Raw genomic sequence first — 6,018 nt, forward strand, 5'->3', positions numbered from 1 at the left:
TTTTAACACAAGTGATTCCATTAGGGGCCCGTGGTTTTCTCCTTTACCAGGGCAAGCACAAAAGAATACATGCTATATGATTCTATTTATTGAAATATCAAAACCAGGAAAAACAAATCACTGATATTAGAAATCAATATGGTGGTTACCTTTGGGGATGTAATGGCTGGAGGAGAGCTCAAGGCCATGTGCCTCTGAGCATTGGCACTTGTCTAATTTTTGATCTAGGAGAGGGTAATGTAGGTGTATTCCCTTCATGGTGATTTGCTGGACTGTCTGTTATGATTTATGTACTTTTGATAGTCCTCTAACTGTGCTCGCTTCTGCAGCACATATACTAAAATTGGAACGATAGTCCTCTAACTAAAATATCAACATTAAATCCCTGTCTCCAGCTCTGTTTTAGGGAGAACTTGGGCTGAGTCCATTAAAAGTTAATTTTAGAGGCGCCTGGGTGACTCAGTCAGTTGGGTGTCCGACTTCGGCTCAGGTCATGACCTCACGGTTGGTGAGTTCAAGCCCTGCGTCAGGCTCTGTGCTGACAGTTCGGAGCCTGGCGACTGCTTCAGATTGTGTGTCTCCCTCTGTCACTGCCCCTCCCCCATTCACGCTCTGTCTCTCTGTCTCTGTCTCTGTCTCTCTCTCTCTCTTTCAAAAATAAACATTAAAAATTTTTAATTAAAATAAAGTTAATTTTAAAAATAAGGGTTCTGCATCCTCAATGCAAACAGATTACATATGAAGAGATTTACCTAATATGTAATATACACATAAATTGTCTTTGTGTTAATCAGTTTCTTCAGGCTGTCTATGCAGGGACAAAAAATTGCACCAGTATTGAAATTATCATTCCCGGTTTAGAAGGAAGGAAAACAAACAAGCAAACAGCAGTCACCCACATAAGGGTTTGGGGGATTCAGCATTCCACATTTTTTTCTTAACTTTCTGGTTTCCAAGGAAATAGGACTCTGAATCTACTTCTAGCCCAAACTTAGCAGTAACCCCTTTATATATAGCTCTGCTTTGATTTAAGCCAATCAAAATACTACATTTAAAGTTTACCTAAATACCACCTTTCCTCAAATCCTAAAATAATTCCACCTCTTCCTCTGATTAGATGGTTCTTAGTTCCTATAAACCCTACCCGCCCCACAACACACACACTGGAACTGATGGTCAGAACCGTTTTACAGATATACACATATATGCATATACTGCTGAATCATTTGGAAGTAAGGGTTCGACATCATGATAGTTGGTCCCTAGATACCCAGGGCATATCTAAGCCTAAAGTTCTCCTATATAACCTTACCACTATAATTATATCCCAAAATTTATTAATATAATAATCCAGTATGTAGTTCCTCAGAAACTCTAAGATCAAGCTATAAATGTTGTGTCTTTCTTGGGAAGGCATAACTGTAACAAATTCTCTTAAATAAATTAATCCTAATTATGTTTTAATGTTTATTATTTCATGAAAAAATTAGCCTAGATCTTGTGTTAGTCTGTCGTGGCACAGTTTAACCCATTTATATATTTCAGGTAGAGCAATGTTTCCCCAAGAAGCTGGGAAGTTGAATGCAGATATTGACTTATTCAGAGAGCCATAAACCTTGGCATGCCCATAAAACTGCTGTCTTTATCAGTTGGGCCACATTAAATTTGAAGGGAAATATTTCAAAACATTTTCAGATATAAGCCATTAAACAAATACCAATAATATATGTGGGACACAGATACCTCATTCTTTTTTATGGCTGAGCAATATTCCACTATATATATTTTCCATATATATATGTGTATATATATACATATATATATATACACATATATATGTATGTATATATATGTATACATACACACACATATATACATATACCATATCTTCTTTATCCACTCATCTATCATTGAAGACTTAGGCTGCTTCCATAATTTGTCTATCATGAGTAATGCTGCAATAAACATAAGGGTGTATATATCTTTTCAAATTGGTATTTTCATATTCTTTGGGTAAATACTAGTGGAATTACTGGATCATATGGTAATCCTATTTTTAATTTTTTCGGAAACCTCTATCCTGTTTTCCACAGTGGCTGTACCAGTTTTCATTCCCACCAACAGTGCAAGAATGCTCCGTTTTCTCCATATCCTCATCAACACTTGTTTCTTCTGTTTTTGACTTTAGTCATTCTGATAGGTGTGAGGTGATAGCTCATTCTGGCTTTGAACTGCATTTGCCTGATGAGTAGTGCTGTTGAACATCTTTTCCTGTGTCTGTTGGCCATCTGTATGTCTTCTCTAGAGAAACGTCTGTTCGTGTCCTGCCAATTATTTAATTGGATTGTTTGTTGGTTGGTTGGTGTTGAGTTGAATAAATTCTTTATATATTTTGGATACTAACCTTTTATTGGCTATGTCATTTCTAAATATCTTCTTCCATCCAGTAGATTGTCTTTTTGTTTAGTTGACAGTTTCCTTTGCTGTGTAAAAGCTTTTTATTTTTATGTAGTCCCAACAGTTTATTTTTGCTTTTGTTTCCCTTGTCTTAGGAGACAAATCTACGAAAATGTTGCTGTAGCCAATATCAGAGAAATTACTGCCTGTGCTCTCTTCTAAGATTTTTATGGCTTGCTTCAGGTCTCACATTTAGGTCTTTAATCCATTTTTAGTTTATTTCTCTGTATGATGTAAGAAAATGGTCCAGTTTCATTCTTTTGCATGTTGCTGTTCTGTTTTCCCAGCACCATTTGTTGAAGAGACTGTTTCCCATTGCATATTCTTGCCTCCTGTGTTAAAGATTAATTGACCATACAGTCATGGGTTTACTTCTGGATTCTCTCTCCTGTTCCATTGATGTATGTGTCTGTTTCTGTGCCAGTACCATACTGTTTTGATTACTACTTTGTAGTGTATTTTGAAATCTGGAATTGTGATGTCTCCAGCTTTTTTCCTCACTTTCAAGATTGCTTTGGCTATTCAGGGTCTTTTGTGGTCCTGTACAAGGTTGAGGATTATTTGTTCTAGTCCTGTGAAACATGCTGTTGGTTTTTTGATAAGGATTGTATTAAATCTATAGATTGCTTTGGGTAGTATGGACATTTTAACAATATTTGTTCTCCTAACCCAGGAGCATGGAATATCTTTCCATTGGTTTGTGCTATCTTCAATTTCTGTCATGAGTGTTTTATAGTTTTCACAGTATAGGGTTTTTTTTTTTTTTTTTGCCTCCCTTGTTAAGTTTATTACTAGGTATTTTATTATTTTTGGTGCAATTGTAAACAATGGGATCACTTTTTAAATTTCTCTTTCTGCTACTTCATTATTAGTGGACAGAAATGCAACAGACTTCTGTATATGTGGAATACAAATAGAAAGCAAATGATCTGAGACTATTCCTTAGCTAAAACGAACAAGGTTTTATCCTATTAGATATGCCCTGTTGCCCACAGAGATCAGAGCCAGGGGACCATTTCTTCAAATCACAAAGATCCTACACACTTTAGTCCACTTAATTCTCGGTTGGAGGACCGTTTTCCCCTTTCTTACTGTCTACTACCTGCTTCTTCTTCATTATGTGAAGAAACTCTTCACTTATGTAGGATTGTCTCAGTCTTTGCCATGAACTAGCTTGTGCTGGGCTCTTGCCCTTCCTTCTCCAAATCCCTTGAAGGGTAGAGCAGGTGGTCAGGCTGTGTTTTCATCAACAGACTTCTTGTTGCCCAAAAGCCATTTATCCCCAACCTGTGAGCAAGACTAAAATTCTTGCAAGATAATATTTGTTTTTTTTTTTTTTCTTTCCCAGTCCAAGCATTTAGGACTTTCTTAGCTTTTTTCCTCAAGATAACCTACTAATTAGAGATGAGGAAATAGCGGGGGAAGTACAGGAATATGTATAAATGGAGGAAGGAAAAGACTATTGTGTCTACTAGTTTATAACTTTTGTTTTCCAAAAGTCCAAAGAATAAGATACTGCTAAAGAGGTTATGATAAGTGCTCAGAAAGAGACAAGTTCCCAGTGTTTGGGTACACGAAGAGAAATGGAATGGAAAGAGTGGTCATGATAAAGAGAATAACAGATGTCCCTAGGGACTTGAAGAAGATTCCTGTTGTCCTGAAGAAGACAGGGGGCAAATGCTTGGTGATGAAAGCTGAGAAGGCAGATGGGACCTGGATAAGACAACCAAGCTCCAGATGGCTGTTTGGGGTCCAAAGAATTTGGGCCTTCTTATTTGCCAAGTAGAGATCGTTATCACAATGACCTGCTTTGATAGATGAACACCAGAATTACCCGCCAATCCAACTCTTCGTCACTTACACACGCCTGCTTTGCGAGCTCTGCCACAGGCAGAAGGGAGACTTCCCACCTCTTAGCAGAATAAGATAACAAGAAATTAACTTGAGTGGCAGCAAGATGGTACAATAGGAAGCCTCAGGCCCCCATTCTTCCATGAAGACACCAAATTAACTGTATATGGGCCAAAGTGCCTCGTGAGCTTTCTGGAAACCAGTTAAGTCACAGCATCTCAGGCAAGCACAAAGCCAAGGAAAGATGCATCCAAGTGTGTGAAAAAGCATGTGATATATTACCCACCCTGGCACAGCGTGGTATGATGGGGAGAAAACTCTCCTCCAGCTCTTTCCTCAGGAGGGAAGGAACAGTGGAGGCAGAGTATGTGTCTAGTATTCTGGATTTTCAAGGGGCTTCCAGAGGGATTGGTTTCTGTCTCACCGGATTCAGAGTGCCGATGGAAACTGGCAGTTTGGCTGCAAGGTTGAGGGTCACTGAGAACAAAGGCAACCACTGCGGCTTGTCATAGCGGCAGAGTGACTGTAGTACCTCGGACAGACATCAGGGGAAGAAGATGTATGGGCTCCAAAGAAGAAGTGGGCAAGCCTCTTTAACTGGGGGGTCTACATGTACAAGCCCAGAGAAGACGCATCTCAGAAAAGGTTGGAGGGGTCCCCAGAATCTCTAGCCATGCTGATTGGCAAAGGTCTTCCCCGTTATGAAGCCAGTTTGAAAGACTGGAGGAGGTGGCTTTTTTTTTTTTAATGTCCAAATCTCAAAAAAGATCACAAAGCAAAGAGAGGAACAGGAAAGCATGGCCCAACCAAACCAAAGTAAATCTTTACAAACTGACCCTAAAGAAAAGAAGGTCTATGGGTTACTTTATCTCAAAAAGATTCCACACTCATTATTTATTGCATCATTATTCCCAATAGCAAAGAGGTGGAAACAACCCAAATACCCACTGGCAGGTGAATGGATAAACCAGAAGTGGCACATGTATACAGTGGAATATTATGCAGCATTAAACAAGAAGGAGATTCTATCGCATGCTACAATGTGGATGAAGCTTGAGGACATCATGCTACGTGAAATATGCCGGTCAAAAGAGGACAAATGTTGTACGATTCTATGGCTGTGAGGACTCTAAAGTAATCAAATTCATAGAAACAGAAAGCTGAATGATAGTTGCCAGGGGCTGAGGGTGGAGGAAATGGGAAGTTGTCATTCAATAGGTATAGAGCTTCCGTTTTACAGAAAAACGTTCTAGACATCTGTTGCATGACAATGTGAATGTACTTAACACTAGTGAACTGTAAATTTTATGTGGTTATATAAATATAAATATAATTATAAATATAAATATAGATAAAATATAAAAACTAAATGGAGTGCCTGGGTGGCTCAGTTGGTTGAGTGTCCTCTTGATTTTGGCTCAGGTCATGGTCCCAGGGTCGGGGATCGAGCCCTGCATTGGGCCCTGCACTGGGTGTGGAGCCTGCTTAAGATTCTCTCTCTCTCACTCTGCCCTCCACTCAAATAAATACCATACAATAAAATAAATAATCTAATGCAATTTTGAAAATAAATAAATAAAAATAATAAAAATTTTAAAAATTAAATCAATGGGTTAAATAGCAACAATGATTCATCTCTTGCATACTTGCCTTTGCACAGAAGTCACAGAAAAAAACCTTTTTGCTTCTAGATCAATGCTTTCTCAATGA

Source organism: Puma concolor, chromosome D1, assembly GCF_028749965.1.
Source record: "Puma concolor isolate L17-30 chromosome D1, mPumCon1.1.hap2, whole genome shotgun sequence".
In the NCBI taxonomy this organism is placed as follows: Eukaryota; Metazoa; Chordata; class Mammalia; order Carnivora; family Felidae; genus Puma; species Puma concolor.